This window comes from Cetorhinus maximus, chromosome 20 (assembly GCF_964194155.1).
Source record: "Cetorhinus maximus chromosome 20, sCetMax3.hap1.1, whole genome shotgun sequence".
NCBI classification, from domain to species: domain Eukaryota; kingdom Metazoa; phylum Chordata; class Chondrichthyes; order Lamniformes; family Cetorhinidae; genus Cetorhinus; species Cetorhinus maximus.
The window spans coordinates 74,374,315-74,390,356 of NC_135898.1; the positions used below are offsets into that span (position 1 = coordinate 74,374,315).

At 41.1% G+C, this 16,042-nt stretch overlaps 1 protein-coding gene across 1 annotated transcript in view; it reads left to right on the plus strand.

The window, feature by feature from the left end:
- Positions 1-16,042, plus strand: part of adgra1b (adhesion G protein-coupled receptor A1b) — a 537,318-nt gene that overhangs the window by 350,776 nt on the left and 170,500 nt on the right. The gene's annotated exons all lie outside the window — the stretch shown is intronic.

The window sequence follows — 16,042 nt, forward strand, 5'->3', positions numbered from 1 at the left end:
GGGCAGTGGACAATGCCAAGCAGACAGTGGTGATTAAGACACAGCAATATCACTTGAGTCTGTAATTGCTGCTGCCAGCTCAGATACTGACGCTGCATGCATCTTAGAGCATAAATTAGAGGCAGGATCTAAATGGAGGTGAGACATCAGGTGCAGGTGGGCTGCAGGCAGGGTGTAGGACTGTATCCTTGGCTACAGGTGCCAACTGGCCAGATGGGGAGGGCGCACACAGGCCCTGCTATAGATGACTTGGAAGAGAACTTTGATGGGGCAGCTTACATAAGAATGTTGATGGATACGTATAACAAAATTCTCAGCACATTGGGAATTCTGCCAGGAAGCCCATGTGCAATGACCAAGAGCATGGAGGAGTTCGGCACCAACTTCACACCGGGCTTTTTACAGGATAGCTGGGAGCCCATCCTCTCCATTGTGGAAGTGGTGCTCAACTACGTTCACACACTTGTGGATCCAACCATGGTGCAGTCTCTGTTGGCCTGATGTTGTGACTTCCATTGCAGCACAAACACCCAATATCTGCTTGTTGAAGTAGAAAGCTCAAACTGAAGTCAGGCAAGGTCAGACTGCTTCCATCATATCATGGCTGTGGATTACAGTGTGGAAAAGGGCTTGCAGGCAGTCACAGCAGTCCAACGTATTACTCCAACATGTAACTAGAATTACTGAGGTGCTGCCCTGGGCGAGTGACAGTATTTCAGTGGAGTAGAAACCTGCTTCCCTCTCTGAGGAAGATAACATTGGTCCTCCTACTGGTGCCAGTCTGCCAGCGAGGCAAGAATAGCACCGCCCATGCTGAGGTGGTGCAGTCGGCAGCTTCCAGGACCAAAGTTGTTCCGAGGCCACCTGCAGCCTCCTCCACTGAAGGTCAGCAGCCTTCTAGCAGTCACGTTGCAGCCAGTGGTGAAGCACAGTTCAGGGGCACAAGGACAGACAAAGGTACATGGAAGGTAGGCAGTAAGGGAATGTACAAGAGTAATTCATTAACTTTTGTGTGCAATATGGCATTATTTCACCGATATATTTGTTTGGAGGTGATCGGTGAAAAGTGGAAGGAAGGATATAGGATTGTTGGTGAATGGAGACTTGAGGTTGCAGCTACTGGTATTGCACTCAAAAGAATTCTTCCTGGCAGCCTGGCAGAAAGGGGCTATGTAGGATGCCACCCCCGCCCCACTTCCTCTTCCTCACGCTCCCACTCTTGAGCTGCTCACTGTAAGAGCTGACTCATGATGGAGAGGTCATGCAATGGACCCACCATGAATCTTAACAGCCACTCAGCTGAGTACAGCAGGACTCTGCTAGAGTGGTCCAGGCAGTGGAAGTGTATGAATGCTTTGTGCATTTATGTGCAATTTGTTTATCTGATTAACTGTTCAGTACTTGGTGGCTATGATATAACCCTGTTAAACTCTGTCACTCCCAGTAGAAATTACCATCCAACTGACCAAATAACTATTTCGGCACTCTCGGTAGCTGATTGTCTGGATCCTCGGTGTCATGCGTCATACAGTATCACCATACTTGATATTTTCAAATAGCAACAGCAAGTCAATTAGCCATTTCACTTTTTCCTCTGTACTGTGTATTTTTAGACGATATTGGCTCTTGGGGGTCAATGCTGATTTGCATGAAGCTCTGAGATCGAATGCACACATCGTACATGCACCAACTTGCAATTTGGCAAATTTTCTCATTTGGGAGTTTTGTGAGTTGTGGGACTTGATCTGTTTATCAACCTTTTGCAAATTTAATTTCCCACTGTGTATTCTGTCTTCATTAAATATAGATGCAAAGAACCAGAGAAAGGCAGAAACTCCTCGTTTGAGCAGAGTGGCTCAACATTCTGAAATGTTGTGCAATGTGGAAAATAGAACAGGCAGCACCACCTGAACTTCTGATCAGCTGCAGATAGCTTTTCAGAAAACATAATGTCTGTAAAAAGTATTGATCATGCAATGGGCCAGCATTTGTTGTGGCAGGGCATCTAATGGTGTCTGCCATTAGTTAGACTTACCCTTGTACATTTAGATTAAAAAAAAAAATTCTGTGGCAAGTTGCTTAAAGCGCGAACTGATAAGAGCATAATGAGGGAAATGGGATCTGGGTCCTGAGTAAACAGGGCAAGCAACTGCATACCTCCTTAACCAATCAAATTGAAGGATGATGAAATTATTAGCAAGGAGGTGGAAATTCGAGTGGATAAATTTGATGTCAAATCAGGTACAGAAAGATAAATAAAGTGAGTGAAAGAAAGCTGGGATTAAGAGAGTGAGAGAACAGAGACAAAGGAAACTAGAGTAAAATTTCAAATTTGGTATTTTAATAATATGCAACAATTAACACCTAAAGAATGGACTCCACATTTGTGATAGTTAATTTTCAGTGTCAGGGAGTTTGTCAGTCATTAACTATTATCATGTGTTGAGGGCACTGAAATGGACAACTTTTGTGAGTTTAGCTTGTAACTACTGTGCAAATACACCAACTTCGTGCCATTCAATGCATCCCAAGGTGAGGCAGATAGTGAGATGATGTGTTTGCCATGCTAACAGTGGAGCGGTAGATTTTGGATATCAGCTTTTGGATTTTAGCATTTAATCTTGCACCTGCCCTTGCCTGAAGTTGTTGTAGCATTGCACATAAATAACAGTGAGCATCATTAGCCTCACCATTATCTTGACAACAAATTATGAGCCATTAATATTCAGCCATTTACTCAAAAGATGTGTCTAATGGAAACAAATATTACAGCTACAAACTTTGATCCACCTCTGCCATGCATGCTGAAATTGTGCTATATTGGCTTATGCAATTCTATACCTATGTCAGTTAATCAAGGAATGCTTTTGTTACACTGCATTTAATCTAATGACTAATTTTTCCGTTTTAACTATTGTGCTTGGAGAATTTCACTTTGCATTGATTTGAAAACTAGTGTAGCTTAAATGAAAAGCAAACCAAGATGTGCCGTAAGCTATTCGGTAAAATTAAAGATAAACAAATGTAAATAAAGTGAAAAGACAAAAACTTAACTCTGGAAAGATTGAATACTTAGAAACTTCAATGCAAGTGATCGAGTAGAAACCTGAGATGTAACACGATTAATTTGATTATGTTGCTCACTTCCTTTCCTTTGATTTATACATAATGTATTTATGGAACTGCTTCTTATTCTTCTAGTCAGGAAGAGGTTTGCTTGTCTCGTGTGAGATGCCATGACGCACAGTGACACATGGTTTTTTTACTGGAAATTATGTTAAATTATACCATTCAAAATGACTATCTAAACTCTGACTCCCCAACATCATTTAACCTATATGGAACAAGGACCAATGGCTGACTTATACAGGACCAGTGAATCAATAGTAATGTTATGAACTCATTGGTTTTAAGTCATGAGGCAACTCAAGATCACAGAGTAACAAAATCAATAAAGAAAGATAAGAATAGGTTTGGCACAATGGCAAAGATCCAAAATATGAGTTCAGAAATCATATTTTTATACATCTATGAGGATTCATCTATATATGTTTAGAAGTTCGTAAGTCTTGTGTATGGTACATTCTTCTTTTACAAATTAACCTTGGATCACAGGGATTGAGCCATGAATTGGATGACAACATTTGTAATGGAAAAGCCTGAGCCCATTATTCTATAATGGAAAACCCCTGGGGAAGATTTTCCCCTCGTCCAGCGGACAGGCCCAGGAGTGGCCACGTAGCAGTCCTCCGCCCGCGATAGGGCCCTGACCGTAAATTCACGCTGGCTGGCCAATTAGCGGCCAGCCAGTGTGAATCGCACACTGAAACGCTCAGTGCTGCCTGGGTAGTGGGGGGCAGGACAGAAAGCCCTGAAGTCAGCGCATGTCCCCAGGTGCTCTCACAGAAAGCTCTCTGAAGGCACAGAGCGGCCTCAGGGAGCTGAAGATTTTCCACATTGAAAATGAAGTTATTGAAAAAAGGAAAACCTACCCCATTATGTGACTCTGTCACATGACTAGGGACATGTTGAAAATGAGTTCTGAAAACTTTTATTTTATTTTTAATTAACATCGGAAACCTCATTCAGCCCGTGAATGAAGTTTCCTCAAAAATCGTAAGGCCACTTTGCCTATACATCTGCCTGCCAACCGTAAGATGGGCAGAAAGAAATTCAATTTAATTAATTTATTATTGGGTTTAACAGCCCTCTAAATTGTTGGCGGGTGCGTGCGCTGGCCGAAATATCGTGTGAGTGCGCAATGACGTTGGGACGCTCGCCCGATGTCATCGCGCGCTATTTCAAGCTCGTACGTGTCGGGAGCGCGGTCGCATGCTGAGGTGAAAATTCAGCCCCCTACTTCAGCATTTGCTGATTTGGAGATGTGGCTCATGCAGGTTCAGCAGCTTGGCAATTGGACATAGTGGGAGCCGTACTGCCATATACTAGAAGGAGACCTGCTGATACATTGTGACAACTTGACATAGGAAATAGTCACTGGAAATGTTTACACACCAATTTTACATTATTAACATTGCGATACTACTAAACATTTATGACAACAGGAAGTGAGCTTCTGGACTAAGAAGTCCTATGCAAAATGTTTAGTAATGCATTGATCTTGAGCCTCAAATTTCCTGAGCAGCTTTGGGATTGTACATGCTGTTGCCCTCCAGTGTTGACCTTACTGGACTTGTGTGTCAGAGGGCATGAGGCAGGTAGGTGCAAGCGTTGGAATGGGTTCATTGCCAGCATCCACCTGATTTCTATGGCTGGAAGCGCAGTGCCAACTTGCCAATTACTGGGGATAGGTGGTGAAGGTTCCACCTCAGTACCGTGAACTTGGCCAAACTTTTCTCTGTCCCAGGGTTGGGCCAACCTTCATGAATCATGAGATCGGCAGATTTTTCATCATTGGGATATTATTTTCTGCTTTAATGTGAAGTTTGAATTTGATTTCCAGGGGAATGGGAGGCAGTGAAGGTCAGTGAAACTTAAGTTTATAGGTGATCAGGACAGAGAGCTAATAAGAAACAGCACCAGAACTTAAGATACCTATTTGATAGATTTTTTTGTTTTAAACTTTCGTATCTGTGTTTACAAATATATCAGCTACCAACCAAGATTAAAGAACTTGAATGGGCCAATTGATTCCTGGATCAGTCAGAATTCAGTACATAAAACATAAATGGTGGCAGCAACAGGCAGATGCACAGGTTTTTTAAAAAAAAAGATACACTGCGTGAGTCATCTAAGTGGATTGATAGGAAAGTTAATGCACAATTATGTAAACAAAGCTGAGAACTAATATTACACCAGCCTTTCATTAATGTGCATTATGATATTGCAGATGGAAGGCATAATTTTTAGATTTTCTGAAAATCAAGAAAATAACATATCAATAAGAGCAGCAACTCAATAATGAAGTGCATTATACCAGGAAAACAAAAAGATTTTGTTAAAAGGTTTTTTTTAACAAGAAAAATCTTAGCTCTCTTCTCATTACTAATTGTTTTCGCATATTCACTCTGGGAGTTTATGTCAAATTTTACATCTTAGTTCCATGGATGTATTTGAATTTTACAAATCATTTGCTCAGCCAATAAATGCCTTCTCATTGGTGAGAATGGGCTCAGAATGTATGATAGAAGAAAGATATTGCCGCAAATTTCCTCAGTGCTTCTCCCTCTCCATTTAACTTTGGTATGAATAAATGGGCTTCCACCAAAGTCATGCCAGTCGAATGTGAGAACCTCCAAGAAAATTTCCAGCGTATCCTCATACCATGAAATACATGCCGATTTGTTTCATATCCTCATACATGCTTTCATTCCCTTTGGGGAATAGTAGGGAAGTGTTGGAAGGATTAGTAGGCTGATTATCGACCTGTTGAACCATGCCATGAATGCTCCTTTTGTGGCCAACAAGTCCTGGAGTGGGATAGAACCAAAAAATGCTGGAGAAACTCAGCAGGTCTGGTGGCATCTGTGGATAGAAGCAGAGTTAACGTTTCAGGTCAAATCATCGCATCCAAATCCGCAATATTATGCTTTGGTATAAGTCCTGGAGTGAGACTTGATCAATGGGACAGAGGCAGGGGAGCTACCCACTGAGCCACAAGACCACCTATGCATGATGGTAACTGGCCATCAATGTCAGTGGTGGGATCTGCAATAAATTCATATAATGTTGGAAATACTCATCAGGCTAGGCAGCATCTGTGGAGAGAGAAATAGAATTAAAGTTTCAGACCCATATGACTTTTCATCAGAAACGGTGAAAGATGTTACAACAGGTGTTAAACAAGTGCAGAGGCAGGGAAATTGGGGGAGGGGGAGATCAAAAGAAAATATCTATGATAGGGTGGGTGGAAGGCAGATGTTGACCACCCTCTGAGTGAAGAAATTTTTCCTTATCTCAGTCCTAAATGACCTGCTCCGTATCCTGAGATTGTGGCCCCTGGTTCTAAGATTCCCCAACCAGGGGAAACATCCTCTCTGCATCCAGTATGTCTAGCCCTGTTAAAAATTTATACGTTTCAATCAGATCCCCTCTCATTCTTCTAAACTCTTGTGAACATAGGCCCAGTTGAAACAATCTCTCCTCATACGACAGTCCGGCCATCCCCGGTATCAGCCTAGTGAAGCTTTGCTGCACTCCCTCTATGGCAAGTATATCCTTTCTTAGGTAGGAAGACCAAAACTGCACACAAAGGTGTGGTCTCACCAAGGCCCTGTATAACTGCAGTAAGGCATCCTTACTTCTGAACTCAAATCCTCTTGCAATGAAGGCCAACATAACATTTGCCTTCCTAATTGCTTGCTGCACCTGTCTATTTACTTTCATTGACTGGTGTATAAGGACATCAAGATCCCTTTGTACATCCACATTTCCCAATATATCACCATTTAAATAATACTCTGCCTTTCTGTTCTTCACACCGAAGTGTATAACTTCACATTTATCCTCGTTATACCGTATCTGCCATGTGTTTGCCCACACACACAACTTATCTAAATAACCCTGAAGCCTCCTTGCATCCTCCTCACAACTGACAACCCCGTCCAGTTTTGTGTCATCAGCAAACTTGGAAATATTGCATTTGGTTCCCACATCCAAGTCATTTACATATATCGTGTATAGCTGGGTCCCAAGCACTGATCCTTGCGGTATCCCACTAGTCACTGCCTGCCACCCAGAAAAAGACCCATTTATTCCCACTCTCTGTTTCCAGTCTGTCAACCAATTCTCAATCTATGCCAGTATGTTACCCCCAATCCCATGTGCTTTAATTTTGCCCACTAGCCTCTTATGTGGGACCTTATCAAAAGCCATCTTGAAATCCAAATACACCACATCCACTGGTTCTCCCTCATCTATACTAGCTGCATCCTCAAAAAAACTCCAGTAGATCAGTTAAGCATGATTTCCCTTTCATAAACCCATGCTGACTTTGTCTAATCCTGTTAACGCTTTCCAAGTGTTCTGTTACCGCGCCTTTTATAATAGACTCTAACATTTTCCCCACGACTGATGTTAGACTAACTGGTCTGTAATTCTCTGTTTTTTTCTCTCCCTCCTTTTTTAAATAGTGAGGCTGCAGCAGTTTAATTAGTAGAAAAAGTAGAAGTACTCACCTGACCCAACTTACCAATCAGCTGCCTCCCTGTCACGTTTTGAATCATGATGTCCTTGTGCCGCTTTTGATGTGGGCGGGGCAGAAAATTTGATGGACCAGCCAAAGACCCGTTGACTTCAGGCGCAGGGGGACCAGGAAATCCCGGTCTTTGCCTTTTAGATTTTCCTCCCCTTTTAAAATGCACTTCGCGACATTTTAAAAATATAGACCATAGAATCTGAAACTCATTGGAATAATGCTGAAAATTGAGAAAAAGTTTCAAAGTACGCTTATATCACAGTATTCGTGATGTAAGATACGTAAAGCTGCCAGTGTGTTCTACGTGTAGAGTATCTGATTAAAAATACAACATTCCCATGCTTGCCAGCTTTTTTTTTGAATGAATGAGTTGGGTGTGGGATGAAGAGTAGCCTAGGTAACATAACAGGGGATAGGTACTGATGGACTCAATAGAAAAGTATCACAATGTCAGCGAGTTTGAGCAGATAATTCTGATAGGATGGGGGAATGTATAGCTAGGTAAGTATGAGAAAAATAGGATGGAATAATTGTAGCAATTGTAAGCATGAGATCCAAACTCAGAGGAAAAGGCAGCTCAGATTACTATGAAGCCTTTTTTGAGAAGAACCAAGCAGAAAAAAAGACAAGTGCTACCGAATGTTGCTTTGAAAATATGGAACAGAGTCAATGTAGGGTATTCTTTCTTCTTTACATTTTGTTGAGAATCATACAATCTAACAGCACAGAAGGAAGTCATTTGGCCCATTGTGCATGTGCTGACTCTCATGAATGTATTATCCAATTAGCCCCACATCCCTGGCCTTTCCACATAGCCCTACAAGGGTTTACTTTTCAAGTATGTCTTCAGTTTTCTTTCGAAGGTTACTAATGAATCCATCAAAAGTGAAAATGGTTAACATGAAACGGCAACATGTACACATAAGATACGTCATGTTGTCAATTCAGACAAATGCCCATACTAGTGCAACACTGCTTCCTCGGCACAGAATGCTCCTTCAGACATGACCCAAGAGGAGGAGACATAGAATCTAATTGTGTGTTCAAATAACCACATTGGCATTTCAAACTTGCTGTTACACTACTGAAAGTCTATTGTCCGCACTCCTACATATTTTAATTAACCGTAACATATGTAGTATTTAACCTAGCCATAAAACAAGTAAACCATGCACTAGGGTTTATTTCTGGAAGAATAGAATTGTAAAGTAGACAAGCTAAACTTGTATCGAAACTTGGTCAGATCATATTTGGAGTATTACATACAGTTCTGATGGTCACATTATCAAAAGAATTTAGAGACATTTGAGAGAGAGCAAAAAATATTTACAAGAATGACAGCGGAACTGCAAGCTTATACTACCATGAAAGGATGAACAGATTTGATCATTTTTCTCTTAAAAGGAGAAATAAGCCAAGAGGCTGACCAGTTGGAAGTCTCTGAAATGATTTTGACAGAGTAGACATAGAGAGAACGTTTCCACTATGGGGAGGAGCAAAACTGGAAGCTGTCAAAAATAAAATATGGAATTCAAAAGAGACTTCTTGACTCGGAGAGTGGTGGGAATATGGAACTTCTAGCATTCACAGAATTGCAGAATTGTTACAGCACAGAAGGAGGCCATTCGACCCACCGTGTCTGTACCAGCCCTCCGAATGAGAAATGCAAGTAGTGCCATTCCCCCAACTTCTCCCCATAACCCTGCACGTTCTACCTTTGCAGATAATATTCCAATTCCTTCTTGAATGCCTCGATTGAACCTGCCTCCACCACACTCTCAGGCAGTGCATTTCAGCCCCTAACCACTCACTGTGTGAAAAAGTTTCTCCTCATGTCTTCATTGCTCCTTTTGTCAATTACCTTACATTTGCACCCTCTGGTTCTTGATCCTTCCACCAATGGGAACAGTTTTTTTCCCTCTTTACTCTGTCCAGACCCTTAATGATTTTGAATACCACTCCTCTCAACATTTTCTGCAATGAAAACAGCCCCAACTTCCCTAATCTATCTATGTAACTGAAGTTCTTCATCCCTGGAGACATTCTCAGGAATCATTTTTGCACTCTCTCTAATGTCTTCACATCTTTCCTGAAGTGTAGCGCCCAGAACTGGACACAGTACTCCAGTTGAATCAGTGTTATATACAAGAACTATAGGATGGTTACAGAACTGAAAGAGACCATTCAGCCAATGGAGCCCGGACCAGCTCTCTATAAAAGCAATTTAGCTAATCCCACTCACCCATTCAATCCCAGTAATTTTGCAATTCTTATCCCTTCAGGTTTTTATCCAATTCAGTTTGAAAGCCACAATTGAGCCTGCCTCCACCACCCTTTCAGTCAATGCATTCCAAATCATTGTGTAAAAAAAGTTTTTCCTCATGTCACTTTTGACTCTGTTGTCATTCACCTTAAATCGGTGTCCTCTGGTTCTCGATCCTTCTGCCAGTTTATCTCTTGACTTTAGTAGTGCCTCATGATTTTGAACATCTTCATTAAAATTCCTGTCAACATTCTGTTCTGTAAGAACAAGCCCAGCTTCTGCAATCTGTCCATGTAACTGAAGTCCCTCATCCCCGGAAACCATTCTTAGACATTTTATTGCACCCCCTCTAAAGCCCTCACATCCCTCCAAGAGTGCAGAGCCTAGAATTAGACACACTACTCCAGTCAAGCTGAACCAGTGTTTTATAAAGATATGTTGTAACCTCATTGCTTTTGTACTCTATACTTATATTTATAATGCCCAGGATCCCATCAATCTTTTTAACTTCCTTCTCAACTGGCCCTGCTACCTTCAATGATTTGTTCACATGTAATCCATGATCTCTCTGTTCTTGCACCCCTTTAGAACTGTGCTATGATTCCCATAGAGACCGATAACTTTTAATAAGATATTTGAATTTCCAGTGACTGACTGGAAGGATCACACAAGATTTCAAGTTTTAAGACTTTTACTGTAACAAACAAACTAAGAACAATATTGTCTAAAGACTATTCAATAGGAAACTTATACTCTAAACTACAGACAAGAGATTCCCCCGTTTAGCTTTTAACATGCCCAAAAATCTCCCAATGTGGTTATTCTTTGCTCTGTCCTCTTCAGTGGACACTTTTCTCCAGGAACAAGTCCAAAGTTATTCTCAGCTCCCAGTGGCTTGCTTCCTTTCTTATTTTTCTCCAGCCAGGTAACTCCTAATCTTAGAACTGACTTTCACTGTGAAGGTTACGCTGGAGATTCCTCCCTCTAGTCTATGATAGGCAAATCTTCTAGTCTCCTTTAAATACACACAAACTTGGTCTCTTCAATCTGAGTGTGAGCTCCCACTCGCGTGGTGACTAACAGAGTCAGCATTTTTTCTGCTTTGTGCAGGACTGGCTGCCTCTATATCCTGCTCTCAGTTCCTCGAAGGCTGCAGACTGACTTGTGTCTGTGAATTTCAGTGGTACAACTAGAAAAACTGCAATTCGATATCACAATATCTTTCTACTGGCTATTTCCTTCCCGAAGCCTATCCCCAGGGCAATGTGAATCACATGAGCTTTGTATGCAGATAGAAATGCTAATTAGCTATTTACTAGCTCCTTAATTCCATTCTTTTCAGAATTAAGCACGCGGTTTAAAGTATAACGGGTACAGAAAGCCTTACATTCCTAACACATCCCTCTGAGACTTGGAGACTAACAGTCTACCCACAGTCAGCACAGCTGTTCTTGCCATCGTTTATAGGTGTTAACATCTAGCACCTTCTTCTCTGAGCCTCCCTTTTTCCCCATAGCAACCAAGTCACCCAGGCTTGTTGTTGGGCAGAATTCAGAGCAGGTCACATGACCTTTATCAATGCTCTATTTTACCATAATTTAAAGAGCCAGCCCTAAAACATAGCAATCTTATAAACTTCATGCTTGTATCATTTGTGCTCTTTAGTTTATTTATATTATCTCTCCGTGTTCTTCTTACCAAAATGTATCACTCTGCACTTCTCTACTTTAAATTTCATCCTCCACTTGCCAGCCCATTGTATTTGCCCATGTCCACTCCACGTTTATCACTATCTGCTCCACTTCCAAGTCTCGTGTCATCAAATTATGAAATAGTGCCCTGTACATCCAAGTCTAAGCTATTAATATATATGAAGAAGAACAGTGGTCCTAGTGCTAACCCCTGGGGAATACTACTATATACCTTCCTCCAATCTGAAAGACAACCATTCACCACTAATCTCTGTTTCCTTTAACTCAGCCAATTTCATATCCATGCTGTCACTGTTCCTTTTACCCCATGGCTTCAACTTTGCTGGAATACTTTACATGTGGCACTTTACCAAACGCCTTTTGGCAGTCCATATACAGTGTTTCTACCACCATTTCAGGCAGGGAATTCAGCTTTTCTATGAGAGATATTACAAATTTAGTAAGCAAATGGCACTATTTCAAGTGTATGTTTTATGTATTGAAATAATTCAATGGAATTAAAACCAAGAGCTACCAGCAATTTTTATTCGTATGATAAAGAATAATATTGGTAGTATTTTTTCAGTAGAAAATTCAACATTTCTCAAACCCAAATCATACAAAACTATAAATTATGGATAAGGAAAATAGAGGCAGTGAATCCAATGTTTTACTAAATATAGGTTGTATTCATTCAAACTAAATGTTTGATCAACCGGAAGAGAGGAGACCAGCGTATGAAACATTTGCAGGTCATAGATTGGAGTAACAGATGTTTAGTTTATGCTTCAGAGCACTGCTTATGCTACTGTTCTAGAAGGAATTTGCAGAGATGAGCTTAGAAATTGGTATTTGAACACCTTGCTAGGTAGTGACTTGTCAGAAAAGTAAATCGACAGGATAATTACTAAGAATAGTTTCATAATGTAGTTAAAACATAATTCTTGAGAAACATTTTTGATTATATGTTGAGGCTGTAGCACACTTAAAATGGCTTTGTATTTAACATTGTATCCCAATCACTCTTAGTGATGGTAAGTTTAATGTTGAAAACTCATTGGCATTTAATAGACTTAAATAACCAAGATATCAAGCATTTACCTGAACTTATTGATTGATCTAGTTGTGTTGGGAAGAAGGATATTTGTACTTCTTGTTCTTCATGGACCTTACTGGTTTTATTTTGCCTCTGGGTAAAGTTTAAGCTTTCCTACCTATTGTACTGACATTTGGTGTAAGACTGTATTTAAAGAATTGATTAAAAAGAAAGAATTTTAAAGCTGAGATGATATGCCCGAGTGCTTGTGGGAGCTTCTATTACAAAATCTCACAGTCAATCTGTTGTCAGTTGTGTCATCATTGGCCAAGAACAAGGAGTACCAGGAGATATAATGCTTAGTGAATTTTATTATATATAGTAAGTGCATTCCCTCACTGAACTGTAGTTCATTCACATGTGTGGGAGATTGCAAGGTGGAGTGAATTAGCTGATATTTCATCTCTGGGACCTGGACATCAATCAAGACTAAGCTGATGTGATAAATATTACAGATGAAAATCAAACTGAACTCGAACCAATGTGGATGATTTGCCCATTCACAACAGTACAAAATATCATTTTTAGCATTTGTGCTCACATGTTCATAGACAAATTACATTTCTGAATTTAATTTGCAGGGAATAGGTCAGCAGATGCCCTTGCCATTGACATTGTGGAAGCAGGACTTGGGCTTAATGAAGTGTTACTTTAATAGGATCAAATTCCCTCTGTTCAGAGTGATCCCAGCCTGACAGTTTCTTGTATGCCTCTCACTGAATCAAGCTTTTGCTGTGTTCTGAGTGCCAAAAATTGATACGTTCTCCTGCATATCTGTGAATTTAGAACATGTACTGCATTGCTAATCCTATTGCCAGGATCAAGCTGAAGGGAGAATTCTCCAGAGGTTCAGTCTGATATGGTACTCCTGGCAGTTATTGGGGAAGGACCTGCTTATATTGACCTGTCCCAGAGGAACAATACTTGTGGTGCCATCATAGTGAAATGAGCAGTAACAGGAGAATGCCAAATGTTAAATTCTGGGGAGAATTGGTAAATATCTGCACACTAGAAGAGATAGAGGCTGTTTGTAGTTTTGCGTGTTGGAGCTAAGCTACCTTTTTCTGCTGCTGTTTACAGTCAATCCATATAGAGTGAAAATGTCACCAGTTCTTACCTAAAGTCTTTAATATTTGGTTTCATCTGTTGTAAGGGTCATGTTGGTACCGCTGTCATCTTCACTTTGAATAGCAGTAGTGTCAAAGCTATCCTGGTTGAAACTGGAACTTAACTCTCAAGGACCAAAAGGATCCTCCAAACTGAAACTTGAAAACTGAGGCATACCAACATTTTGGAGCAATCAAACATCGTCTCCAACTAACCTAAATGGTAGGAGGTCAGGCAGTTTCATCACTGGGTACATGTTGCGTGCACAAAAATTGCCTGTGATTTTGTGCAATGGGGACTTGTTTTGGGTATTGTTGTTGTATTTCACTTTAAGTACACAAGCTCAACAGTGAGTGCATAAAAAAGCTCCAAACCATCGATTCCTTAATAATGATAGATTATGTGCACGGACTCAGACAGTGAGATACCTTGCCTGTTGCAAAACATGTATTTGGAAAATTAAAGGCCTGAAAGCACATTCATGTACAAGGTTTAGAAAATCTATGCTATCCTACTATCTTTCCCCTTGATGAGCACAAACCTCTGCGGAAAACAAAGTAATTACAGTAAAAATCAGTGTAACTCTCACAGCTGCAATAATTTATTCTCAAGTATGATCTTCTATTTTTAGTCGAGTGCAGAGAGTTCTAGAATTTTCATCTGATACAGTAATTGTATCATCGATTGCATCCGAGGAGAACATACACTTTAAGTACTATTATTTGAAATATACTTTACCAACTGAATATATTCATCACATTAATATGCAAATAGAGGATAAGGTCATAAGCAGTTTGCTTACTTTTCAGATGCTCTTCCCTTCGTTAACCAGAACTTAGGAGGCAGTCTCCAGAGGAGATGAGGCCAGATGGACATGTGAGGGTGTGTATGAAAGAGTGAGTGGTGATGCTCCTTAAGCTGGCAGTGAGTGAGATGCCAGTGGGCCAGTGAATGTGTGATGGGCTTGAGTGTGATTTTAGAGTGATGAGATGTTTGCCATTGCCTAGCTGCACAGAGGAGAGCATTCATCCTCTATCTGCATTGGATGGCCAATCTCTTCTGTGCAGCATTGGCATTGACCACCGCTGCCACCACCTGCCATGCTGGATTGGTGATGCCGCTGCCCATCTTGCGGACAGAGGGAGGGTAGGGGACATCATGGTGGGCCTCCACGGTGTCCAAAAGGCATTCCATGGATGCGTCATTAAACTTGGGGGCTGCAGTCTTTTTGCCTTTCATGGACATCTTCCCTGCAGTAGTCGTGGGCTGGAAGCACTGAGATGTGTGCGCAGGGCTGGACTTTAAATATGGCACCTGGCATGATGAAGCGGCGAGGTGATGGCACGGCAGGTGAATGAGAGCCCGCCCGCCATGGAAATGGCGTGTTTCCCAGGAATGTCTAAGTAAACGCGGCGGGTTTGGGAAAATATGGCATGAAAACCCACCATTGCAGCCGGCGGGTAAAACGTCGTTTTATCTGTCTGCCGCTGCACTTAGTGCAACTCCGGGACGATACTGCCCCGAGCTAATGTTTCAGGTTGATAACCTGCTGAGTATTTCCAGCATTTTCTGTTTTTATATCAGATTTCCAGCATCTGCCGCATTTTGCTTTTGGCTTAAGGAGAAGTCCTCTCTTCACACTGAATACACCCTCCATCATAATATAAAAGCAAAATACTGCAAATGCTGGAAATCTGAAATAAAAACAGAAAATGCTGGAAAAATTCAGCAGGTCTGGCAGCACCTGTGTAGGGAGAAACAGAGTTCATGCTTCGAGTCCATACAACCCTTCGTCAGAGCTAAAGAGAAGTAGAAATGTGATGGAATTTATTCTGCTTAAGAGGGGGTGGAACAGGTGGAGGAAAATGGAAAGTCAAGGATAGGTGGGAGCTCAGGAGTGATTAACAAAGATGTCATGGACACAAGACAAAAGGAGTGTTAATGGTAGCTTTAAAGACTAAAGAGGGCGCTGATAGTGGCATAAAGGTGAGATAGCAGAATGTGTTAACAGCAGAACAAGGGTCAGTGCTCTGTGAAAACACAACACAGAAACAAGTGACAGATGGTCCAGTGGGGGTGGGATGTTGGGGAAAAAGGATTTTTAAAAAAGGAGAAAAATAAATAAATCATAAATAAATATTTTAAAATTGGATTAAAAAGGGGGTAGAGATGGAGGAGCAAATTCATGGTCCGAAGTTGTTGAACTCAATGTTAAGTCCGGAAGGCTG